At 45.6% G+C, this 27,741-nt stretch overlaps 1 protein-coding gene and 1 non-coding gene across 4 annotated transcripts in view; both read right to left on the bottom strand.

Annotated features, from left to right (window-relative positions):
• Positions 1 to 27,741, bottom strand: part of PBX1 (PBX homeobox 1) — a 286,241-nt gene that overhangs the window by 141,869 nt on the left and 116,631 nt on the right. The gene's annotated exons all lie outside the window — the stretch shown is intronic.
• On the bottom strand, positions 9,609 to 9,712 carry LOC130850588 (U6 spliceosomal RNA). The gene has a single exon (XR_009052954.1). It is a non-coding gene; the product is annotated as a U6 spliceosomal RNA (small nuclear RNA).

Below are 27,741 nucleotides of genomic sequence, written 5' to 3'. Positions count from 1 at the left end.
CTCTCGTGCTGATTAACCCCCCCCCCCCGCCTCCCGCTGACCCCCACGGGGGCGCCCACCCCACCTCCTTCCTCTGCGCCTTCTGATACCAACCGGGAAAAGGGACTCTAAAAATAAAGCCAGGGCCAGAGTGTGTACCACTCGATTGGGCTCCTGTGCTCATAGATCTGCTTATTTTGGCCTATCTCTCCCCAGCGATAAGGCTGCTAACAGCCTGTTATCAGCCAGTCGGTGAAAATGTGCTCCAGCCTGATTAGGCCTCAGTCTTTGCCAAGGTTATAAACAGCCGTTATCGTTTTCCCGAACAGAATAATCCGGACAGTATCAGCTCAGAAACATATGGGCCACACAGAGAAGATAGCCGCTGACGGACACTTCATTTTAATTGTAACGAGTGGGTAGCGGCAGCCTGCAGACAGCAGACAGAGAGCTGCCCGATTGGCAGCAAGGCCTTTTTTTTTTTTAATCCCTTCTTCCTTCCCCGGTTTCCAGTGCCTAAACTGCTTTGATATTCTGGGTGGCATAATGAACTAGACCCTACCCCAGATGTTACCACTTACCAAGCATGACCCTTTCCCTAAAAGGCAGATGGGACCCTTCTGATTCTCTTACGAGGGAAAAAAAACCAGCAAAGGGGAATGGGGTTAGAGAGGGGGACCAATGCAGCTCTTTCTGCCCCTCAGCCCCTAATTCAATTTCAATCGCCCATTCTTTCACCCCGCCCTGATCTCCTGCCCCACAGCCAGACAACCTCCCACGGAGCCTAAGAATGCCACATCCCAGTGCCCAGCAGAGAGCCAGCCCTCCATACGTGATGGCCGAATATTTGTAAAAGAACATTTATATCATTTCCTTCAACTGTTCACAGGTAGACATAGACATCAACCAAGATTATGCACGTAGGGGGGTGGGGGTGGGGGAGGTGGCGAGCCCAGGCTTGTAGGCATTTTGTGTCCTGAAAGCAATTTCCCCAATCTGGTTTCTCCCCCTGCTCTTTTGGGACAGACGCGTTCCTGAGACTTGTCACAGAAAGTCAGCTATCTGCAGGATTGGAGGGTAGGCAGGGGGACATCCCCAAAAGAGAAAATTAGGGTGATAAGTTTTGGGGAAAGGGTTCACCTCTCTGTTTCCAGGTCAGCAGATGTCTTGGTCGCTGACAGCTCAGCCCTGAGTCACAGCTGCTGGCACGTGGCCAACAGGCGCCCCCCCACCCCTGTTCTTTCACAGGGTTGATGCAATTTTACCCCCTCATGTGTCACCAGAAACAAAGTAGAAGGAAGAGGGAGAAAGAGCTGATATCCAGAGGGCACAGTGAGACGAGCGTCTCTCTCGCATCCTGCAGCAGACTCACTCGGTGGCACCGGTCCTGCTGGTCTTGCCGCAGCCGCCGCTGCTGCTGTACTTGGGCTCACACCTGGCTGGCCAGATGGGGTCAACCAGAGCAGGTGGATTCCGAATCCACCAGAAGATAAGCACAGGTGCGCCCACCTTGGACTCAGCTGTCACTCTTCACTCTTCTGTTCAGCATTCATGTGTGTCAATATCCTAAACAAACATCTTCAACATGGTCTTCCTTTCCCGGCCCCCTCCTTTCCTCCTTAAACCCTCAAGGGTCCTTTCCCTTTTACCATAGAAAACCAGCACCTTCCACTGCCTGTGCACATACTCAACAAATTCAACAAGCCCTGTTGGAAGCATTCTACATAAATTTGCTGATTTAACCCTCAGAACGATTCTAAGATTCATACCCAAGTGACCTGCTTCCTGGCTGCATCTCTACAACTCCAGTGTCTCCTGGTCTTGAGCAGCTCACATCCACAGAGCATCCTTTCCCAGGGGCCTCTGGAGGTCCGTGACTAGCTCCACCATTACTCCATCCCCAAGCGATCCTCTCTCAGATTTACAGGGGCTCAGGGGAAGTCCACCCTCCGGGACCGACAAAGCACTCTGGGTCCGAGATGACTTCTGGTATTTATTTCTCTGTCAAGTGAAAACTGAGTTTGTGGTAATAATAATAATTATTCCTGTAAAAGTTCCTGTAATAATATCAAATTCAGAAAGGAAAAAGGAGGGAATTCTACTGCCAGCTGAAACGAGCCTCCGGCACATTTTTGTTTTAATTCTTTTTTTCATGGCTTTTCAACACCTGCCTGTGCTCTTCCACTCTCCCAACAAAATATGGCTTAGCTTGCCTTGCAGAATTATCTAGAGACTGGCCAGCAGATCTCTGCAAGAAAGTCTGCAGTGGGTGGTCTGCATGCAGCGTCCTGGTGGTCTTAAGCTCAGTCCCTCCAGACCAAGTGTCAAGGTTACGGCGGTCTTTTGCTAATTGCCATCAGAATCTGAAAATATCCTGGAAACATGAGAATCCCCCTCTGAACTCCTGAGTCGGCTCAGCGGTGGTTTACTCAACTTAAAGTCTTTCTCCCCCTCCCCTCTGCTATTTTTGTTTTCTTATGCTTTCTGTTTCCATGGACCCAGCTTTGTTCTTCCACAATTTCGGGCTCCCAAGTCTGGAGGATTTCCTGAGACAAGCAGCTGGGCTTATTTTTCGGAAGGTTCGGCTTCCCATGTTGCCCACAGCCCTCTTCTTCTGAGAAGCTTCCACTGTTGTAGAAAGAAGGCCCGTTCTTTCGGTGTCACAGTGGAGGCAGGTGGAGCCTTCTGGGTAGTCGACGGTGACAAATGTGATCACAAGATGCTGGCGGGCTTGCAGCCACCCTGTCCCCACTGCACTGCTGCCACTGTGGGCTGGAGGGTCCCCCGAGCACTGTGTCCAGCCGTCTCCGAGCATCTATGACTCCACTGCCTTCGCTGATGTGTCTGGGTGTCCCCGTGACTGTGACAACCTGAAGGACGAGGGCGCTGTGTGACCCCCAGCCCCTAGCATGGAACCCAGCATCGGGTAAGCATCCCGTACATACCGGCTGAAAGGAAGGAACAGAGTCAGCCCAAACCCGCCCAAGGGGTGTTCAAAGCCAAGCACTTTGGAGATAGCCTTGATTCCACACCTGGCTCTACCACACTTTCTAACTCTGCCTAAGCCTTAATTTCTCCATCTCTAAAATGGGGATAATCAAAGTACCTGCGTCATAGGTGTACTGTGACAATTATGTATGTTAAACGCTCTTAGCCCAGTGCCTGACACATAGCAGTCACCTGACACATCAATAGTTCTTGTTTTTGAATAACTACCCCTCACTCATCCCCACCCGCCCCTTCCAGAGCTGCCTATAGTAGTCGACGTGCTCTGATCAAAGAAAGGGCTGTGTCAAGGAACCCTGTGTCCAATCCCCATTGTGCTGGGGCTCCACCAGTCACTTCGTCACTCAGCCTCCTGGCCTCTGCGGCCTGCATTCGGCTGGGGTCACTCTGCTTCACCTGACTTGCAGATTGGCTATGAGACAGCATGACCTACCAGATGTGGTCACATGCAGAAAAGCAAAATCCAGACTCTCAAATCTGCTGCCAAGTCACTTTCTGGCAAAGCGGTTGGAAGCCTAGCACTCCACGCACCTCGCTACATGCCCCACGGCGCCGGTGCCTCTCTGGGGCCCTGCCAGCCTCTGCCTGCAAGGAAGGCCCCTGATCAAGACCGTGCAGAGTGTCTGCTTGGCCCGCGGTCCTCACTGGGATCCCTGTTGAAATTAAACCAGCTTAAGGGCGAACACCCAGACGACCTCCCTCTGGCCCACAGCGTCACGGCAGCAGGACACGTTGCCTCCCTCATGGGAGCAGCAGCTTCTCATTTCCACATCCTTTCATTGTGCTTCCAGGCTCCAAAGCTGTTGGGTTTTTTCTTCCCCTTTCTCCAAAAAGGGCATCTTAGTTTGGAGACTCTTAAACCCATTTGCATTTCTAAGACAAGCTCTTAAGCATAAAATTCATTTCAGCACAGGGGTCTCTTCCTCTTTTCTTTCCTTCCTTTCACGGTGAAGCTATCATGAATTCATAAACAGCTCTAGTGGTTTTAGTATCAGGGCCTTATATGAGGCCGGGATTTGCTCTCTTTCTCTCTGCCTGTCTCTCTCTCTCTCCCTCCCTTTCTCTGTCCCTCCCTCCCTCCCTCTCCCTCTCTCACACACACACACCCACAACGGTGTTAGCCACAATCCTCACCCCTCCCACCTCTAGACCTGCCCTACCCCTGGCTCAGTCAGTGCACTCTTTTCTGGCCTCCTGCAGGAACACTGCCACATAAAATAACAAAATATTCACATGGTAAGCCACGTTACAACCTTGGGAAGATTTAAGCCTGGGCTTCATGTCACAGACGCTCCCTCCTGTAATCTGTATTCCAATCTCGGTGTCAGCAGAGCTGTGATCAGAATATCCAAGGTCTAATAAAAGATTCAGGGCTTCCTGACTTCCCCGACATTTGCTGTTTCATGTTGTTCCTGCTGGTTCCCTTTCAGCCTCTGAAGAGTCCACAGTCCCTTTCAACTCACCCCTGCAGATGGCAAACTTGCCGAGAAAGTCTAGGAACTCAGGACAAGTACAGGACCTAAGTCATCCTGGGAATTTATCTGTGGCCGGGGATTCAGGAATCCAAGAGGGTAACAAGATGATGAAGATTTTCCCTCTTCACCCTGACTGCTTTGGAGGGGAGGGTTGCATATGCCTGGCTCGGTGTGTTTACATCTTCCAGATTCTTAGTATGATTTAAATCAGGGACTATATGTATTATCTAACCTTGAAAAGTATTGAGGCTATCATTTGTTGGGGTGGCAGTCCCTCAAATAGGGGACAAACATTCTCTGATGGCCAAGTTCAAAGACAGGTATGTTACATGTGTGTGTTTCACAACAAATACCACACTTGTATGGACATAGGTAGTCTAAACATTCAAGCAAGGTGTATTACGATTTAAGGAAGCCAGATATAACTAAAGGGGTGCTTGTGAACAGATCTTTTGGTTTACTAAGAGGATCACCTGAGGTGTCTTAGCCAGACCCACGAGCAGATTTCTAATACGATTTAGTTTCCGTTCATGCAATTTATACCCAGCTTCTCAGAAAGACATTTAGTGAATAAACTGAGTTATACCACACTTCTTAAGGGTGTCACACATCTTCACAAAAGAAAATCCCTGATGTACCTACAGGGTAGGGGTCCAATGACCTACAGAGACGGTGAGAAAAGGAGAAAAGACACATTGTCATATGGCTAACATCGCCCAACCATGGGAGGCCAGAAGGACAGAAAAAAATGTTGTTTCCACAGAACAACAGAATCAAGACACTTTCAAGATACCCCTTAGTAAATCACAAGTGCCTAGAATTTTTTTTAAAACAAGAAGGAAAATAAAAAAGCAAATGTAAAACTCTAAAATTCAGGCAGTCAAAAATTAAAGGCCTTTTAAAATTTGATCTCTTTTGAAAACATATTACCTTAATTATTTCTGTAAATGCTGTGGCCATTAGGCAAATTAACACAAAACCCCAGATCACAGTGCCATTCACACACACACAACTCGCATAACATTAGGTAGCATGAAGGTGAACAGGTGCTATAAACAACTTCTTGGAATGTTTTTAATGTAGCCACTAATAAAACCTTCTGAAGAGCTTAAAAAAAATGCTAGAACACAAATTGAAAATTAAAGGCAAGTTGATGGTACCTCAAAATTAAAGCTGTCAAGTGAGAAAATTATAATCAAAATTGTCTGTCTCTGTACTTCTCAAATCCTTCCCTGTGTAGTCACATAATATAAACATACATATGTATATATATATGCATGTTTCTGCATATGCATATGAAAACTCAAAGAGGCAAACACATAGTGGGGAATCATAGATAATACAAAAAGAATACGCAGGGCTTCCTAGGTGGCGCAGTGGTTAAGAATCCACCTGCCAATGCAGGGGACATGGGTTCGATTCCTGCTCCAGGAAGATCCCACATGCCGTGGAGCAACTAAGCCCATGAGCCACAACTATTGAGCCTGCACTTTACAGCCCATAAGCCACAACTATTGAGCCCATGTGCTGCAACTACTGAAGCCCACGCTCCTAGAGCCCATGCTCTGCAACAAGAGAAGCCATGGCAATGAGGAGCCTGCACACCACAACGAAGAGTAGCCCCCACTCACCGCAACTAAAGAAAGCCCGTGCACAGCAAAAAAAGACACAACACAGCCAATAAAATAAATAAATAAATAAATAAATTTATAAAAAAAAAAGAATATGCAATCCAGTTTCATAAGTAGATACACCCATAAACACGAGCTCTCCAACAGGGTCAGGCAAACAGCACATTTCCTGTTATAGAGCAATGTAGTCCTGAGAAATCTCATGTACGGTTTTCAGGACTGACTTCTGTTACATTCTATGGATAGTGCATTATTTAAGAGAAGTCCACAGTCAGATATTTCTGGAAGTAAATAATCCTATCATTCATCATATTTGGTAACTATAAGTTTTGTTTTTTTTTTCATTACGAGACATAACCCATATTATTTATTTAGAGTAAAATTTATTTTTTTTCAAAGACATAATACTGTACACATGAGTGCTTCTCAACAGGGGGTGAGTACGCTCCCAGGGGACATCTGGCAACGTCTGGAGACATTTTTTGGTTGTCACAGTGGAGGAATGGAGATGCTGCTGGCATCTATGGTAGCGAACAGGGATGCAGCTGAACATCTCCAGAGCACAGGATAGCCCCTCACAACAAAGAATTTTCTGGCCTAAAGAAGTCTATAGTGCGGAGGTTGAGAAACTCTGTTACGGATTATCACAAACATTTCAAATTCCTCAAATCATGTCCCTCAAAGACGTGAAAAATGAGAAGTTGGAAAATATAATAGAGAACTATTTTTAGTGGTATTTCGATTATCAAAAGAATAGCTACATTTTGTGCATGCTACCATATATTACTTCACCTAAAATAGGCTCTTTTTTTTTTATTGGGGTATCGTTGTTTTACCATGTTGTGTTAGTTTCTACTGTACAGCAAAGTGAATCGGCTGTATGTATACATGTATCCCCTCTTTTTCGGATTTCCTTCCCATTCAGGTCACCACAGAGCACTAAGTACAGTTCCCTGTGCCATACAGCAGGTTCTCACTCGCTATCTATTTTATACATATTAGTGTATATATGTCAATCCCAATCTCCCAACTCATCTCACCCATCCCCCCCACCCCCAAATATGCTTTTAAAATCTACCACCCGTACTTGCATCACAAACAGTGAGAAATGCTGGAAAAGCAGCAAGGATCTCAGGAAAAAAAACAACAAAACATTTACCCTGAGACAGCCTTCACTGAACAGGGGAGTACCCTGACCACTTGTGTTAAAACCAAATAAAGTCAGATATAACAAAAGCTAACTTTTGAGCCAGTGAAAAATAGACACGTCTGACACTTGAAGTCCTACGTGTGCGTATCCATCCAATTCCATAGCATCACAGCTTTGACGTTCAGTAATATAATAATATTATTTTTGCGATCAGTTAAGGTATAAAATGTGCGTACCCTCAGTCTTTAATATGAATAAGTCCTGTAACTAGCAGTTTCTCATAGCTCCGAATTCTTGAGCACAACTAGAAAGGGCACTTATCCTGAAAAATCTAATAAATTTACAGTTTTATATACTTCCTTCAATTGTAAAAGTCTTGTTCAATAAACTTTAAAATGCCACTATAGAGCAATAACACAGACAGTATAAACCCAGCCCTGGGAAAGCTGTGCAACCAGAAATTGTTCCCCTTTCTGCTAGAGCAATAAAGTTTTATATGTTTGAACTGACTGTAAAAAGGTTTGAATGTTGGCAACTGGGGAATAATCTGTCTTCTTTATAGTTATTATCATATTTCCCACAAGACCCCTTGGTCTGTGTCAATCCTTCTTGTATATGACACCTTTGTACTGTCAGCGAAAGCAAGACTACTTTACTCTTTTTTTTTAACTATAGGACTTGTATCTGTTTTCCTTCAGATTACAGCTAACAGGAATAAATTATTTCTGACAAGCATCTATTGCAGCATTTTACCAAATAAAGCTGGTTGTGAGCTGCTTTTCCAAGAGCGAGGGAGGGGGATCTCCCCCCTTCTCCTTCTCTCTCTTTCTTTCCACTGATTCAAATGCAATTCAGGGATGGGTAAATTGGAGGAAACGCCAATAAAAAGAGATTTGTAGGAAGGTTGCTCTGAAAGCCAGAGCCCATTGTAACAAGGTGGTTGGGTCCTCAGGGGTGCTGTTGGAGGTGTGTGGAGGAGAGGTTTAGGAAAAGGGAGGAGGAGGAACCATCCTTTTCCTTCCCAACCTGTCTCAGGTCTGAGAGCAGCTGTGCTGCTGGGTTCAGATGGAAAGCCAAGTCCAGCACAAGTGGCTAGAGTTTCCCAGACTCTGATCAACAAACAGCTCCTCTGATCACGGACGGGCTCCGTGGCTCTGACCAGCAGGGGCAGACACCACGCTGTCACATGGAGGCTTGGGCTCTTGGCTAACAGGTCATCTCAGATGAAATGAGTTTAGGCTCCTGATAAACAGTGACATCACTGTGTGTGTATTTGTGTGTACGGATGTGTGTTTCGGGGGGGTGGGTGCTGAGGGGCAAAGGGTCTCTTTCCCCTCTCCCTCTCTTAGCCCTGCCACCATAGCTGAACAACAGATACAGGAACCTATACCCAGTAACCCATGACACACACATCAGCTTGACGAAAACACCGTCCGCTCTCTCCCAACCCTACACCGCCATCCTCAAGTGCCCCTGCCTTCCCGCATTTACAATCACACAGTGGAACAAGTCAGAGAGGAATAAACAGATACTTGCAAACACCAAGTTTTTAAAAATCAAAATACATCATATGGCTGGCCGTCCGTGGAACTGGCGCGAGAAGTTAATCATCTCTACACTCTGGAACAAAGTCTCTCCAAGAGACCATGAGAATGGGACGGGGAGTCACATGAAGACAGACATGTACATACAATGCCTGTACATCCTCGTCATACAGCCCTGTGAGCGCACACGCACACTCACATACAGCTCAGCCAACTCCAAGTGAACCGCCAACTCGAATATGGAAGTTTTGGTGGGAGGGTAAATGCAAAATTATGTTCATAAGTATCACAACTCTACCAGAATGAGGCCATGCAAATAAAGTGGAGTAAATACGATTCCATCTCAGTGACCCGGGGAAGAGCCTGAGCCTCACGCTTGGGAAGGTGAGCTCAAGGTGTCCTCTTTCTTCTCCTCACTCTCCCCACCTCCACATGTGCTCCTCACCCAGTTCAGACAACAAACATTCCAACCTCTGCATGGCAGACACCAAAAAACCTCATCACCATAAGCACCTCATACTATAAGGAGGCCCAAGGAGCACCAGCACTGTACCCCCAATTACCCCTGCCCCCACCCAGAACTGCTACAGACTTACACTTGTTAACAAAGGTGGACTCGCCAGCTGCCTCCTGGAAAACCAGGGATTCATACTAATGGTTCTTTATTCTCTTCAAAATAGGGTCATGACATAGATCTAAAGTTCTTGGGTTGGGTCCTATATCACAGTGATATTAATAAAAGGACAACAGATGCTTTTTAAAAGTTTTGGTATGTAACACAGATATAGAAAAGTACACAAATCACAAGTGCACAGTTCAGTGAAAGAATGTGAAATACTTTACAAACATGCACAACCTCCTCCTGCAGAACCCATGCTAATCATCTCTGTTTCCTTCTCAATTTTTCTATGTGCTATTGAAGTGAGCACTTTCACCACCAGTGGAATGGAAGAGGTGTGAAGGTAGAGGTACTTCCCAAAGAAGAAAGTATGTCCCACAGGCAAAGAATTCATCGACGGTGTTTATGAAATTCAGACTTCTAGGCCACAGAGCAAACCTGCTGAGGCCGGGCCTGTGAATCTGCATTTTATAAACACCCCAGGTTACTCTTGAGAACAACCGACCTTGCCTACTGAATACACCATCAATGTCCCTCCTGAACCCTGATCATTCCCTTTTTCAGAGATGGAAGGCCTCAGCACACACATTTCTGAGATCATAGTTGGTGAGTTTCAAGGACTGGCACTGTGTTTTGACACAGACAAAAAGGGATTTAGAAAAACAACCAATCAGCAAGAGAAAAGAATTGTCCTGGAAGCTGTGCGTCATTCTGCCTTTCCCCTGAACTCTACATTCTGCAAATCTTACTCTTCTAGGCATCCTAGTGGAATTTAAAAAATGCAGAGAGGCAAAGTCTCCTGAAAAGGCCAGAATTTGGATCTCTCCTTCTCTTCCTTTATTACTGTCCTTTTAACAAATTTTAAACAAATCCAGGGATTTGCACCTCACTAGTCCTAATATACACCTTCCTTCCTAAATCCACAAGGAGTTGGCTTTTGTAGGGACATATTTGAAGAGAATATCCTGGGACCACAGATGTGCTCAGAAAGACACAATGATAGGGTCCCAGCCTTTAGAATAAGTAAGGAACAGAAGGAACCCACCAGCCCATAGGAAGACTCACATTTAGAGGGTCTGGTGTTATTGTTCCCCAGCTTACAGAGGCTCTCCACTATCTGATTATATGTGGAACTCTACCAAAACATAGACAGAGCAAAAAAGGTAGATCAGTGCACATTAGGCATTATTGCTACTATACTACTACTACTTCTCAACTATCACTATGACTGCAGACGCTACTACTACTGTAACTAACACGTTCAGATGCCTGCTGTGTGTGACACACCATTCTAGACTCTGTAGATGCATCATTGCATCTAATCCTCAGGTCTACTCTAACTCAAATGTACCAACAATATTATTCAGCAAGAGACTAGATACTGTCATAGGTTGGTACCATTTTTCAGTTACAGGTGGATTTCAATCCCATTCCATTCAAGGTTGAATATAAGGATGTCTGAGCATGTAAAGTAGACAAGTATAGGAAGAGAACTTGCCTGTTAAAAACTGCCAATAAGGTGAAGAAATAACATGAGAGGCTATATACTAGATGCCTTGGGACAACTAAAGATACCTAAGATAATGCTTCTTTCCATAAGAAAATGCTAGTCTAGTGAGGAAAACCAGAAATAAGCAAAAGAAAGCTCTATATTGTAAAAGCATTATAATGAAGTAGATGACAAATGATTGGAGAAGAGGGCAGTGGTATGCCAATTATAAGAAAAAATATATACAAGACATATCCCCTTTTTAGAGAAATTTTTAATTTCATTGGCAAGATAGTCTCACATGAAACAGAAATACCAAAAAACTGTATTTGGCCAACTGTTACATACAGTAGTACAAATTCAAAGAATCAAGAGGAGAAGATTCAATGTAAGTTGTAATTACTGGAAAAAAAAGAAGAAGAAGCAAAGTTTGAAGGATGGATAGAGACTTGGTATACATAGAAAACAAAAAAAGCATCCCAGGAGGAGCAGGGGGACAGCAAGGCAACCAACTCGCCTGGAAGGTCTGGACCCATGAGTGAGGAAAAGAAATAGGGAAAAGGAAGCAGGAAGAAAGACTATCCCCTCACTTCACCAGTGGACACTACAAGCTAACCTAAGACTTGGAACAGACTCCAGACCATGCCTGACCAGGCCAGCCAACCTAGGTCCTTCTGCTCCTGTGGAAATACTGAGGATCTTTGAAAGCTTAAATAAGAATCCAAAAATCCCCAGAATGTGGGCCATCTTAAGGAAGAGTTCCTAGTGACATGACCTCAGAGGCAAATGCTAGACCTCAGAGGATGAGGATGGGCTGAGGAACATCTTCTGTAGAGGAGCTCCAGGAAAAGATCCAAAAGCTGCTAGAGGTGAAGTCTGTGCTTCAGCAAGAAGCACTTTCCAAACTAAATGAAGGACAATGATGGACATGGACTAAGGGTCCTTCTAACTTCAAAATTCAGCAATGCTGTGAAACCTCTGAATAGGAGCTGGTCCCCTGCAAGAGCTTCCGAGGCTCCCACTGACCCAGTGCCAACAAGACAAACATCCAGCCAGGGCGGCGTCCCTGCTGACATGATCACCACTGAAAGCAAAGAGACACACTTTAACATCAGACAAGAACAACACTGTTTGGGTAAAAGCATGTGAAGCTGCTAGCTTCAAAACATTAATTTCTTGGGTGACGTTCTTGACTGGCTTCTCAATACACAGGTACTGTTGTGTCACTAACTGCAGAGATAATGGTAATGCTTGCATAATGTTTGATACTTGCATAATGTTTTACAGCCTGTCCACACTTTCATTAGCATGAGTGTGTTTAATCTTGATAATAAATCTATGAGGTGTTGTTATCCCCACATCACAGATGAGAAAGCTAACACCCAGAGAGGGTAAATGACTCGCTCAAGGCCACACAGCAGGTAATCACCAGGGCTAGATGACGACCCATGTCAACAGCATCCTCACAGTTTACTAAATGCTTGCCCTGTGCAAGACACAGGGCTGGCTACCACCAGGACACAGAGATGGGTGGGAAAGGTCACAGGAACCCACTACAAAGGGAAAGCACCTTGCTCGTGGCACCTGGCCATCTTTCGGTTCACTTCACTCCACCTCACCTAGGCTGGCTGGACCCCTTCCATCATCCCACCGGAGGCCAGGTCTCCCCCGACATGCTCACCTTCATTACGTCTCCAGCATGCTCTGTACTCTTTGACAGAGGAGGTCATAAAGATGACCGCTGTCTGCTCTTCCCCCTCCCATCTCACAGCCAAGCCACCAACAATCCAGGCAGTGTGAGAACAGCTAGGCATCGGCTACATAAAGGGGTGGGGAATCTTCCAGGGCCACTAAGGAAGCCGAGTAACCTGAATCATGAACCGCTCTCCCAGGGAGCCAAAGCACCCCTCACAAGTCCCCGGAGGAGAAATCAACAGAGCCCCCAGCTCCCCCGACGTGCCTCCCTGCTTCTCCCTAGCCCAGCCATCAGGGCATGTTCTGCCTCCCGCAGCCCCGGGGATCCCGAGCGCCTCAGGGGCTGCCAAGGCTGTCTGATGTACAGGCTGCTGCTAATACTGCATTATTAAGCACACGCCTGCTTCCCTGCCTGAAGACAAGCCACACACGTGCTAGCACAGAGGGACACGGTGGAGAGTCCTGGAACCCACAAAAGGAAATCAGCATGCCAAGGGTTAAGCACACCCTGTAATAAGCATCTCTGTTTCGGCATGTTGCGAAAGCCCATTACCTCCCGCCACATTACCTCATTCATTTCTTATATGCGGATGGTTTATTTTCCCATGAGCACCCTGGCTCTCAGTATTAAGTCCCCTCCTTCGCCTCTATTTCTCTATCCATCACATTTAACACTCTGACAGTAACAGTCTATAATGTTTCTATTCTACAAAACCGCTCTGTCAACTCTGGGCTTCCAGAGCAGCAACTGAGGAAAATAAATAACATCAACGCCAGGGACGACAGCATCACAGCTCCCTTTCTGCTGGGCTTTTTTTTTTTTTTTTTTTTTTTTTTTTTATTCTACAAAGGGAGAAAAGAGAAAGGGGATGGGGGAAGGTGGCAGCAAGGAAGAGAATCTCCTTCTCATCCAGTAGACACTTAACAGACCTGAAGGGGTAGTCACGGTATTTCCCTTCCAGACAAAGAAGTGATTTCCCCTCTCTGCTCTCCAATCCCCTGACCACCTCCCTTCCATGTTCACAGTGGTTATGAAGGGACTGCCATTTACTGCACTGCGTCCCCTCCACCTGCCACCGCAGAAGCAAAACAACAGAGTCTAGTGGGTACACGGCACCCCGTTCACGGTGTGGGGTGACTCATAAATTCCTGTCATCTTTCCTGGAACGAGAGTCCAGGGAGCAGGTGCAGGCTGTCCATGGGTCTATAACCTTTGTTCTGGGGGAGACACCCGGGGAACAGAGACTCTGGAAGCCAGGAGCAGGTAGAAAGGCAAGGAGACTAACTCCTGAGAAAGAAAGCACTCTAGAAAGCTGCCTCGTCTCCCTGTTCCTAGGAGTTTCCCAAAACTGCGTTCATTGTCATTACTTTAGATATAAACCGCTTAAAAACATGTTCTCGTTCCTCTAGCTTCTTTAAAAGATATCGAAATAGAGAGATAGATGGATAATCTTGAACGTAACTTGGCTTCCTCTTCAGGACCCACATCATTTATCATTATGAATGGCAATGATCACCCAGGCCCACTGCTGGGTAGGAGTCAGCAAGCCTGTTGTGTGTAAACTCCATCTGCTGGACTTTTTATAGTTGTACCGCCTCTCGGAGTTTCCTCTTCTTTGTAGGTAGTACAGTGTTACAGTTCACGTGGCTGCGGTACCCGATCCTGGAAGCCAAACCTGACCTTGATTGATGGGTCGTGGGACCTTGTTTCTGATCCCCTGCCCGCTGGGTCCTCACCTGTAACACGGAGACAATCGTGTTTCCTAGCTCCTGGGGAGGTTGTGAGGATTCCCTGAGCTCACGCCCGTGATGTTTAAGCCAGTGTCTGCAGGCAGTAAGTGCTCAGTAAATGTTAGTGATGACCAGGCATGTATTCTAGCGGGGGTGGAAACCAGACAACCATCCAGGAAAAATCATGTTTGCAATGAGACAAGGGGTTTGGAGGCGTGGCCTTTGGGCACTCTGTCGAGTCAGTGACACAGATCCATGCGCTCAGCGCCTTTGCTGGGTCATGTAGAAGCCTTCTGTGCCAACGTCCCCATCGCTCTGCACGGGCCGGGCTGCCAACAGGGGGTGCTGAACGGTGAGATGTGACTATAGCGAGACTCACTCCTGATCAGGAAGGAACGAGGGGATGGAAGACTAAATGAGAAAAACAACTAACAGCCTTTCCCTGGACACAGCCAAACACAACTCTGCGATTCCTTCTATCCACCTGAACAGGGCTGGTTCTCAGAGAATGGGAATAAGAGGGACCATGTGTGAAATCTCCTTGAGAAGTACGAAACACCTGTGCATCCTTATTTTTATCAACAGGACCGTTACTATTACTCAGCTTTGCACCCAAGAGCAGTTAAAAGGCACTTTTGTTGTTGTTGTTTAATTTTTTTAATTGACATATATAATTGAGTCACAATGTTGTATTAGTTTCAGGTATCCATAAAAGTGATTCAGATATATATATATATAAAAACATATATCTATAAACATATATTCTTTTTCAGATTCTTTTCCACTATAGGTTATTACAGGATATGGTATATAGTTCCCTGTGCTATACTGTAGGACCTTGTTGTTTATCTGTTTTATGTATAGTCATGTGTATCTGTTAATCCTGCACTTTTAAACCTAAAGGCATTCAGAGGTGGGAGTCCTGCTTTCTCCCTCTACTGCCACCCAAGTGGTCATGGTATTTCTTTCCTCCAGCTCAGGTGTGGCAGAATGGAGAAAAGGACCTAACCCTCTTGATACTGGGTACCAAGGGGATTCACTCACGCCTGCCTCAAGTGCCCAGATCCTCTCCCCACCAAGGGGAGGTCAGACTCCGGCACATCTCAGCTTCAGAACAAGGCCTGCATTCCAACGGAAGGGGCTGATTCGAGAAAAAAGCGAAGACCAAGTGGGATATAGCATTTCTGATACCCGGAGGCAAAGAGGAACTGGTTCCCGATACTTCATTTCTTGTCTGGTTCAATTCCAAACATCACAAACCACTTACTGAGCAAAGATCACTTCTGCTCTTATGATGTTTGTGTATTGTGGGGGCTGGTGGGGGGGTGGGGTTGATGTAAGGACTCTAACTAACTGACTTTATTTCATTATTTTAAATGATCATATTTCGTTAGTGCTGCTCCTTGACACTTTAATCTTTCTATTTTGGTGACAGAAAGGCAAAGGTGACCTCATGGCACCGAAGGTGCCCCCCCCCCCCCGGGAAAGAGCGAGCCTTTCATCTAATTTCTTTCCAACAAATTAACATTGAGAATACCTATGGATAAAGAAGGCATTGGAAGGAAAATGCATAGGTAGGCACAGTTCCTCAAACGTTCGTAATTTAGTGAAGACAGAGAAACTTAGGAACAAATGATGAAAATGAAAGGTTGAATAAAGGGTTGAAAACTGATCAAATATATGCTCAGAAAAGCTACAGGCATTTTGTTATAGGAAAAAGGTAGAAGGGTGATTGAATGGGGGTCTTAGGAAAGCTTCCAGATTTTCAAAGAAGGAGTGATTCTGGGGAGGCTACAGAGCTTTCAGTCATCAAGGAAGGGCTCCACTGCTAGAGTCATTCAACCTAGGTTCAAATCCTTATTCTGCCAACTCCCACCTGGGTCATTTAGGGCAAGTTGCTGAGCCATGTAATAGGGACAGTGACAGCACAGACCTTACCGTTTTGCCAGGAGGATTAAAAGAAACAATGAAAGTAAATGACAGAGCGCCTGTTAACCCCTAAGTTAAAATTAGCTGTTATTATTATGATTATCCTTCCCCAAACCCTACGAAGTAGGTGATGTTATGATCTCCACTTTTAGTACTGAGGAAACAAACACAAGACAAATTAGGTAACCTGCCCACGGTCCCATTATAGCCAGAGGATTCAGGACACCAATTCGGGTCAGTCTGACTCCGAAGTCCAAGTTCTTTCTGCCCCACTCTATTTTATTTTGATTGACTACAAACTCGGGCTCCTTCCCAGAAAGGAGGCCCCAGAAACTTGAGAGCTAAGCCTTGGAATCACCTGAAAATAAAGCACCATTCTAGGAGACCACGCTTTGTCTCTGGGGAGACAAAGTCAAATGAATGTTGAAGATGTAGCCCATAAAAAAAATCAACAATTACACAGAAGCAATCACAATATGCTATGAAACTGAAAGATCTACCAAAATCTGTAATGAACAAAACTCTAGCCAGCACGTAAATTCCCTCCCTCTCCTAATTTCCTTGTTCTTATTAATGCTAAGCCCATCCTCCCAGGTAACCAGATCAGAAAACCTATAAATGCAGACACACAGATGTAGAGATGGACGACATTTCAGAGCCTAGTTCAAACTTTCACACGATGCAGCTGAGGCCTCTACGACAACCCTGGCAAAACCTCATTTCCGTCAGTTACAGGCTTAAGTGGGCATCTGTGACCACACCCACTAGCTATTTAGGGACAGTTATAATTGTTAAACAGTTTTTCATTGTACTGAGTCATCTCATCTCAAAAATTAATAAATGAATTAAATGATTCAGTCATCCTTGAGTCATACCACTCCTTCAACCTCCATCTTTAGATGGTCACCAGGATTTGCTCATCTTTCTTTCAAAACAGCCTGATCCTTTTCATTCCCAAAATACCGCTCATTTATTCAGACCTGGGGTCCTTTTGTCTCCTGGCTGAAGTTCTTGTCTTTATTCTCCAGTCTTGTACACCCTGAATATTCTTACCAGACAGAAAGTCCTTAACCCTGGTTTCATCGTATGTCATCTGTGCTCAAGTAACCACTGGGTCTCCATTTCTTATCACTTATCTAAATCCTTCTGCTGCACATTCAGTGTTACAGGATCAATAACAACCACATGGGCCTCACTTTACCCACCACGTCCTCTTCCCCATACTCCCTCTAATTTGGTCTCAGTGATCACTTCAGAGGACAGTCCCACAAACAGACCATGCATATAGAAACAGGTGTACAGAAGTTTTATGGAACATGTCTAGGGCCCTATAATCACAAATGGATGAGCTAGGACTCGCTCCTCAGATTCCCTGTCTAGGGACATCAAGATAGCATACGGTACTAAAGGTGCGTGATGCTGCAGAACGCTGGGATAAGTGGGTAAGATGGGATCTACACGACTCCCTAGGGAATTCCCTGGTGGCGCAGTGGTTAAGAATCCGCCTGCCAATGCAGGGGACGTGGGTTTGATCCCTGGTCTGGGAAGATCCCACATGCCACGGAGCAACTAAGCCCGTGTGCCACACTACTGAGCATGCGCTCTAGAGCCCGCAAGTCACAACTACTGAAGTCCACGCGCCTAGAGCCCATGCTCTGCAATAAGAGAAGCCACCGCAATAAGAAGCCGGCACCCTGTGACAGAGTAGCCCCTGCTCGCCACAACTAGAGAAAGCCCACGTGTAGCAACGAAGTGATTATGGAGCACCTACTATACACCCAAGCCTGTCCTAAAAATCGGGAGAAGAATATAAAAAGACATTAAACTCAAAGTGCTTACAGTCCAATGGGAAAATAAACCTGGAAAAATTAAAATGAGGCACAAAAAATAAAATTACAAAGACTAAGTAATAGAAGCTGTATATTACCTTTAAGGAACACACAAAGCAAAGTGAACACAAAGAAGGACTAAAGACTGCATCAGAGTACTCGGGCAAGGCCTCTGCTAGGATCTGCATGGTTACCAGTAGTTTTACTATGGAGATGAGAGATACAGGAATTCCTAATAGAGGAGACAATCTTAAAAGTGTGAGAAAAAAAGTAGCAGGTTTTAGGTATTTGTCTCCTAAGATAAGATGGAAGAAAAGGTAGGAAATAGCACTGGTGAAGTAGACAAGGGCTAGATCATAACGTTAATGTAGGATACACCAAAGTCTTCAGGGTTCATCCTGAAGACTTCAGCCTTACGTCCATCATACACGCACACTCAAGGATGATCACATTGAAAGCATACTCTAGAGGGTGCACCACAGAAATGCACAATTCCCAGCAGGCTGTAAAGCACGTCTTCTCTTCCACTCAGGAAAGCATATGGGACTTTGAGTGAGTGAAAGTGACATTTTTATGGTGATAATTTGAATTAGTTTAAAATTTTAAATAATTTGCAAACCTCAGGTCTTAGATTATTATTAATATCAAAATTACTTGTGACATACTTCACAACCGATCACGGCACAATAGTTTTGAGATTCACGACTACAGCTTCTGACATGGGGGCTGCCAGTGAAGAATTCTCCGTAGGGGTATGGCAAGCAGGTGTCCATACTAAGAGTGTCACGGTGGGCCTTAGAGAGGACAACGAGAAGATATCTGGGGCAGAGATACCAGCTAGAAAGTCAGCTGTCTAGGTGAAAGACAGGGAGGGCCTGACCTAGGACAGTGGCAGATGGGGAGGACAAAGGATACAGGATATAGTTAGGGTGTGTTTATTTACCTTTACATCCCCTCACCTGGCACCAAGTCTGGCGTAAGGCATTCAATAAATGTTTACTGTTAGAATCAACACAAATTGGCTAATGTTTAGATGGGGGGCGGGGCAGGCTTAGAAAAAGAGAGTCTAATACAAATAGGAGGTTTCTGGATTGGGCAGATGAAAGAAGGAAGGAATAGAGGAAGAAGATTTGATGTGGACCAGGGGGCTGAGAAGGTCTGCCCTGGATGCGCAGAGTTTGAGGAGTCTGCTGAACAAGGATGTAGAGATGCCTGCTGGGCAGTTACACGTGCAGATCTGAAATGCACAGAATCACTCTGGGCAGAAAACACAGATTTTAATTTATCACTTGTTCAATAATTACTTACTGGATATTTGCTTTGGTTCAGGCATTGTGCTGTTCAATGGGGATGCAGAGGTTGACAAGAAAGAGAAGCCCCCTGTCCTCAGGGAGATTACAAGCGGATACCTTTGTGAGCCATGAGTATTTAGGTGATAAATGAAGTCATGGGCAATGGTGAGGGATATTTCAGAGATGAGCCCAAAGAGAGGCACCACTGAGGTTAGCTGAGAAGGTCCCACCAAGGAGCCATGAAGCAAATTAGGCTAAAATGGAAATCAGGAGAGGCGAGAGTTTCATCACAGAAAGATCACTGGTATCAAATACAGCAAGAGTCTACAAACTGAAAAGAGTGTAGATTGCATTTGTTAACTGGGAGCTCCCATGACCTGGAGAGGCAGAAATCTCACCTCAGCACAAGCACAGAAACTTTCTAGAAGTTAGAAATCTTAGAATCAATGGGGGCAGGGGAGGTGGGAGCTGTGACATTTCGAATAGTCCTTCCAGAAGGCTTCATGGAGGTGGGACCTGAGTCAGGAGGTGCAGAAGACGCGGTAGACAGTTTTAGACAAAACAAAACCAGAACACAGCACATAAAAAGATCTGGCCAAGCAGAATACTGTCCTAACTCTTCTGAAGGCCAAACAGGGGCATAAGATAACCTCTGATTAGCAACAGGTTGTTAAAAGAAAGGAATCATGGTGTTCAGGGCAGTAGGTCACCCTCCTGGAGTCTATGGTCAGATCCGTTCTTCACTGGCTACGTGATGCTCAGGAAAAGGCCTTTCTCTGAACTAGCTGGGCCTGGAGAGCAAAAGTATGTGAAAGCTGCAACGGAATGACAGATATACTAAGTGAGAACACACGAGAACAGCTGACAGCACAGCTCTCCCTCTGTTCTGCCAAGTGAGGCAGCCCTAGGCAGAGGTCAAGGACAAAGACTGGAGGGGAGACAGGGGTGGCGAGATGGGAGCTCTTCTAAGCAACTTAGCTAGTGTAAACATCAACAGAGTAAAGGAAACACGTGCCTGAAGGATGCCATACAAATGTCACACTTCACCCTCAAAAACATATGCCTTGCTTTACTAAATTTACAAGACCAACAGCTTTTGGCATTTTTCCATGCCAGACTCATCCTGAGGTCCTTCTAGGTATTACGGTAATTGTGATATCTCCCTGGTGCCTCCGGAGACACCAGGGAATAGCAGGCCCACTCCTAAGGACCAGGTTAAAGCTACCATGCTGCCTTCCTGCCCCCAGAGTGAGTCTGATTTGCAGGGCTGGTTCAGAGACACCCCTGAACCAAGTAGCTCCGAGTCAGATCTTATTGGGAATATAAATCTGCCATGTTTCAGTGGCAGTGGGGAGGGCCCCTGACCCCACATCTTCTCCCCTTCTGCAGAGACCTCCGTACACACAAGGTTACACTGGCAAAGAGAGGTCCCAGAAAGGACCCCAGTCACAGAGGCAGCCCTCTGGGGATTAGCACAGTTGGGCCGAGGCTCACAGATGCCGCGTGCTACGGTGGAAAGAACCCAATCTGGGTTTAGTCTTCACGCCACAACTTCCTAACTCTACGACCTGGAGTAAGTTACCTAACCTCTCTGTGCCTTGGTTTCCTTATGTGAAATTAGAACATAATACAAACGCTCCCCTAGAACACATGGTTGCTGTGACAATTAGGTACGTGAAAGCTCCCTGAAAAGTTTTTAATCTTATTTTTAAACAGGTAATACATTTACAATATAAAAACACATCCACAAGGTACACGTTATGACTCCCACATGCTTCTGAGTCTTGGTCCCAGCCCTGTCTCCGTTCCCTCCATCTGCCACCTCCCCCCTGGCCTCTACAGGTGACCATGTTTATTCCTTTCTCGTTTATCTTTTCAGGGTTTTCTGAAAGGTTGTCTTCGGTGTCAAGTGCTCTATAAATTCGTGATCGCTATTGTGGCACAAAAGCAGGCTGGGAGGGGTAGGACGGCGTGGAGGGTTGTGTCATCTATACGAGGCCCCATCTCCTCCAAGGAAACCTGCCTCACTGTTACCATCGTCAGACTGATCCCTCTCCTTCACTCATTCCTTCCTCCATTCAACCGGCATCTGCTGAGTGCCTGCTGCTATACTCGACGTACTGGGCTGAGCATCGGCATAATTCTAGGAGTTCGAACTGAGGTTAATAAGTGCATCTGTGGTGCTTCTGAGCTCACGTTACCTTCATTTACACTCCCCCTCCCCCTCACGCTATTTTTCTGCCTGGGTGTGAGCTGCCTGTGGCCAGTATACCATATAAGTTTATATGACCATATACCATATAAATTTTTAGTATTTCCCACAGCGTACAGTGTGGTGCACACAAACACATACAGTAGGCGCTCAAACAGACCTGCAGACTTGAGTTGGTCATGGGTTAGAAGTCCCACTGGATGGTGCTGCAACCGTCAGGCAGGCAACCTGGGGTCTGGGCTCCAGCAGCCTTTCTATCAGGCCCTGAGGAAATCCAAGATGGCCTGCGGGCCCTGGGCTAGGCTCTGGGCTGGGAGATGCTTTAGCCTCAGGTGTGGCTGGAGGAGACTGAGAGCATGGTCTCCAAGTTCTTACTTGACAAGTAGACGTGATAGAGCAGGAAAAGCAAAAGGAAGGGAGCTTAGAACAGCTTCAACCATGGTGAAAATGATGGGGACCTCCCTGGCTGCCCAGTGGTTAAGACTCCGTGCTCCCAATGCAGGGGGGATGGGTTCAATTCCCTGGTCAGGGAGCTAAGATCCCACATGCTGCATGGCATGGCCAAAAAAAAATTAATAAATAAATGGTAAAAATGATCAAGGAGAGAAAATTACTCCTCAGAAGGAAATGTTATGCACCAGCTGTTCTCTGGTGTGAATTGTGTTGTCAATTCACAACACAAGATACTCCAGCAACTACTGTCCCTGACCAGACAGTTAAAGTACTTCCTTTTTAAGATCTAAAAATTCTCAGTTTATAGCACATCCTTGAGCCCTCTGCATTCTTAAGGATTCCTCCTCATTTTGCCACCATGTGGCTTTATGACCTTCAACTATAATGTAATGTAGCCTCTCTGTGTCTCCACTGCTTCATCTGTAAAATGGGGACGACAATTTCTGTTCCACCTGTATTGTCAGGTGCTGAAGGAAATCAAATGGGTTAACATACATCAAATCCAGGTGTGCTATAAAAACAAAATATACCACTGGTATTAGAATAAGTATGAGCTCTGAACCAGGGAAGGGAAAAGGTGTTATTTTTAAATGAAAAATTTCAAGGTAAGGACCAACTAATCACACACACAGCAGTCATTTCACAGTCATTCCTTTTCCTTCCATTTCTGATCTTCCAACCCTAGGGTGACCTTTCTGGCCTCATCTCACAGCAGGCCTGACAACCACTTCCAAAAAAACAAAATAACATTAAAGGTTAATTCCAAATGCAAGCATAGAGTCCTTTATATCCCTTCCCTACCAGCCCTTTTATTCTGTCTGTCTGTCTGTCTGAGATGCCTTCCTTCCCAGAGACCCACAGCGCCCTCCCTTCCCAACCCCCGGCCAGCATCCAGTGTGGTGGAGATGATAACAGATCATGCAAACCTGAAGCCTGCAGACACTGGAGAGAGAGAGAGAGCACAGAGGGGAGGCCGAGCAGGAGCCGGTCAGGATGCGTGTAATCAGAAGGGTTATCTAATGCTAGTTTCATTCTAGTTGAGTCAGTACCATATGTCACCCTGCAATAACATTGCAAGCAGCATGCAACTGAATACATATTTAATTCACATAATGGGTACAGCAGTAGAAGTAATCAAGGCAGTTTGCCATAAGCCATAAAGAAATGTAGCTTGTTCCTATCAAGAAACATTTGGCACTTAGGGAGAGAACTGTATCACCAGCGAGAGGGGAACTGCATTCCTGCAGAAGCTCAAGGGGGAAGCGGGAGGGACGGGTGTGGGGGAGCATAGGGAGAAAGAGATGAGCAGAGGGAGAAAGAAATGAAAGAAGGAAAACACCAAAGAGATGAAAGCCAGAACCTCGATCCACGGCGAATGAAAATCAATGAAGGAATATTATCAGCGGATCGTTGGCCATCTCAATATAATTAACAGTAATGGATTTATTGGCAGAAGCTTAATGATTTAACATTAAATGTGCCCCAGAATTTCCTGTGCTGTCATGGGTCCTTCTCATTCCCTCCTGGCCCAACCCACATCCTGGGAAATGGATGTAGCTGTGGAAGGTTAAAAGAAAGAATTTTTTTTCACATCTCTTCATCTGGATTGGCATCTGACAGAAACCTGCTCGCCCATTCCCTTCATTTCCTCCCTCAAGGAGATGATTAATACGGCTGGGCAATGCTCATCAATATCTTTGGACAGATCAACTGGAGTTTTCATTAAACCCATATTAATGTCCTAGATACACAGCTGTGGACAGGTTATTCTTAAAAAAAAAGGAAGAAGAAAAGGAAGAAAAAGAAAGGAAAGGAAAGGAAAGGAAAGGAAAGGAAAGGAAAGGAAAGGAAAGGAAGAAAAAAGAAACCTTCACCTCGGTTAACGACTCGCCTGGAATTAACAGGAAACCTGGCCCCTTCCCTCATTAGGGCTTCTTCCACCAACATGTTTTGATGTATATTTCATGAGGATAAACAAACATTCATTTCACTTTGGGAAGGTGTTTGCTGTAATGTATTGTCAGCGTAGCCAGCAATGAGGGGACATTAATTTCAATTCTCGTGTTTAAACACTTTGGCGAGTCCCAATTACTCATTCCCCAGCTCGATATTAGGAGTCCCAGAGGAAGGTCGCCGGCTCTCCAAGAGGCCCTGGGCACCAGCGGAAAGCAAGGCTCCACCCTCCAGGCGCTGGCTCTTCTCAGAGGGGACTCTTACCCACCGTTCCTCAGTCCGATGGTGACACGAAGGGCTACTCCTTCAGGGAAGACCGGCCTGTACTACTGTGATCTTTATGAAAAGTTGTGTGCTTACAAGAGTTTGGAACAGAAGTTAAACTCTCTTTTTTTCTTGGCCTAAATCTGAGGATGCCAACCATTTTATGGAGAAGAGCAAAACCTTGTAATCTAGAAAACTAAATATTGGGAGACGGATGGGTGAATGGAATTAGGGTCATGTGTCATGAATGAAGATCTTAAAATAGATGCAGAAGATGCGGTGGCCACTGGTACACCTGGAGAGACTCCTGGTGGCAGCTGCCAGCCACCCCACCGCCCATTAGAAATGTATGTGGCAGCCTTTTCATCTGCAAAGGATCAGACACAGAAAACTCATACGACACATGAGAAAATGTATGGGTGAGTTCTGCAAAGCTAGAGGACTAAACAAATAAATAGTCACTGATTATTATTCATTGTATCTCCATTTTTGATTGCACCTGCAACTTTAGCTAGAAGTTCTTTAGCAATGCACCAAGCCTCTCTTTCAAGCTTTTATTGATCTGTACATGCTCTCAAATATACTAGAGAATCTATTTATAGGAGCCAGCTAGCAAATACTTCACCAATCTAAGGAATCCTTTTTATATTATGAATAACTACCCTTAGGTCTATCCGAAGGGTTATTTTCAGTTAATGATAAACTATCTAAAGGTAGACGCACATGTGTTTCAAAAATACACCCCTGACTAAGGCGGAGAAAAGGAAGATGAAAAGATGACATAAGCTGCATGGGTCCTGGAATGAGCCAGGAAGAGCTGGGAGAGGCAGGCATCCCCCTCCGACAAAGTCCTCTGCCACAAAGATTACTCCCCAGAAAGCACGGTGGGAGTCATCAAGAGGAAGAGCCCAGGGCTCCTGTTGGGGTAACACGACACGCAGGGTCTCAAACAGGTGCCTACAGTAGGACACAGCTGGGGAGAGTTAGTGAGATCCAAAAAACATGAAACCAATAAGGAGAAAGAAAAACCCACCTGGTTCTTATCAAAGTTACTTCTGTCTTAAGTGAGTGCTAAGACCACACTTTCTCCGTATACAGATTCCCACAAAGAACCCAGAACTGAGTACCAGAAGCCAATGCTGGTTATGGTTACTAGACAACTGTTCCACCTTATATTACCAGTAACACATACAAAATGCTCTTAAAACCGTGCACATGTTTTTGGCTCCATTCAGATGCACACTGAACATCCCTGTAGTCACACAAGCTGGGCTGGTGCATGAGAGATAACAGTACATGTGGACCATTGGTTCAAATCCTGAAATACTTCTCTACCAGCTGTCCCTTAACCGACCTCTCTACCTTCAAGTGCCACCCTCTTTTTGCCCCAGTGTCTCCCCTGCACTTTCCAAGGACCCAGAAGCTGAAGTTTTAAAAACCAGCACACAGAAGGTAGTCCTGTCTTGAGGACCCCACTCTGGCAGCATGGCTCTTGTCCCCTCTGCCTGGTGCCCGTGCCACCCTGGCTGCTGTTAAACAGTCTGAATACCACTTCTGCATCCCACAGTTATCAACGATCAACACGTCCCTCATTTGTCAAACATGCTTAACCAAGGCTGAGGATGTTTCTGGCCTGCACCCAGGAGATCAGGGAAAGTAAGTAGAAACCTTGTCCCTCTCACTGACTCACCTCTGTGAACCCAAAGAGGCAACACCCCCCCCCCCCCCACCCCGCCTTCCCCGGCCCTGGAGGTGAAAATGGCCTGGTTAGTTGCCTACTTCGCAGTCCCCAATTCCCTTCTGCCTTGTAATATCTTAATGCACACTTTCTTCCAATCATTCTGGGGCAGCCAAGAAGAGTTCTTGTGGTCCAGTTGTTCCTGATGGTAGCAGCTGGCCCTACTTCTTTCCCTGCCAGAGTCCCATCAGATGGGCCAGTGAAACGTCCCAAGAGCCAGACCGGACAGGTTTGGCAAAACAGAGAAGCCTGGTAAGATCTGGATCTCTGGCAGAGTGAAGAGATTGGGAAATTGGCAACTAGTTCTGCCACAGATCAAATAGCCTATGTGTTGAATAGCGCACCCTTGTAGGTTCCAGGTGACCCAAACACTTCCATTTTTTAAAAAAAAAGGAGAATGGTAATCACCATAATAATAAAAAGCATCAATTAGTGGACACCTACCAAGTTAGGGCTTTGGATACATCCTCTCTAATCCTCCCAGGTTCCTGGCCCTACTGCAGGTAGCTTTCCTTTTCATAGGTGAATTAATGGAGGTCCACAGCAGGTAGGCAACATGCCAAGGCAATCAATACTAAATGACTAATGCAGGATTCAAACCCAGGCCTAACTCCTAAGTCCAGCCAGGCTCTTCCCACTGGGTGGCGCTGCACTCCGTGACACGATCCATAGGCAACAGGTACCTAATGTTCTCCAGCCAGAAGCCTGCAGGGAAACCAGAGTCTGTGGTTTTCTCCAGCAGGAGAGAGGGCATCCCGTGTAGACAGAATGCACACAGGCTTTGGATCTGGGCTCCTGTCCAGGCTTCATCTCTTGCTACTGCGCCACCTTGGAAACATTACTCTAGTTTCAGTTTCCCCATCTGAAAAATGGAGGCGAAGCTGACCTCATGGAACCACTGCAATCATTGAGAAAATGTTTATCAGGGTCCTAACATTGTTCCTGTACAGAGTAAGTGTTCAATGAATATTGATTCTCGGGAAACTGAATTATCTCATGCATTATTTCGGGGCTTGAAGAGCTAGAAGGGAGGAAAGTGTGGAGAATGGGACCTGGGAGAGGACAAGTGACTGCTGGCTTGAGATATCCACTGGGGCCAAACTGACTGTGCATTCCTTTCATCACTAAAGCATAGACTTCCTTTGTTCTTCCTCAATTTTTCAGAATTCATGAAGGAACCCCCAATTTGCAGGTGAGATAAGACCCTCCTGGTTCTGGAATACTCTGATAAGCTGCTGCTGTGCTATTTTCCTGGGCTAACAGTACATTTTTCATGGAAATAGAACTAAAAATAACAACAATAGTGCAGAGAGATCTAGAAAAGCCATCCCCATCTCCCAGGATAGCTGTGACAGTAGGAAGCCGTCAAAAAGTGGGCTGCAGAAAAGTCTGAATAACACTGGAAGATTCTGCTAATGCTTTTGGATTATCAGGCGTTTCTTAACAGAGCTAGAACACAGGATTCAGAAGATTAGATTCAAGTCTTGGTCATAGCACGTAACATCTCGTGTCCTTGAGGACGTCACTTAACTTTTTTAAGACTCAGTTTCCCAACTGGTCATTAGTTCTAGGAATTTATGTCTAATTCCTAGGGTTGTGGTAGTGATGAAGTGAGATAATATATCTTCAAGTGAGTTTTATTTCTTGCTGAAGTTCAACACACAAGACTAAGTGGTTCTTAACCATGAAACGCTATATAAAATTGATTTATTTTCTATATTATAGATATGAGTACAGGCAAAAGAAGGACAT

Source organism: Hippopotamus amphibius, chromosome 3 (assembly GCF_030028045.1).
Source record: "Hippopotamus amphibius kiboko isolate mHipAmp2 chromosome 3, mHipAmp2.hap2, whole genome shotgun sequence".
NCBI lineage: Eukaryota > Metazoa > Chordata > Mammalia > Artiodactyla > Hippopotamidae > Hippopotamus > Hippopotamus amphibius.
This window is presented reverse-complemented; position numbering and strand designations above follow the sequence as displayed.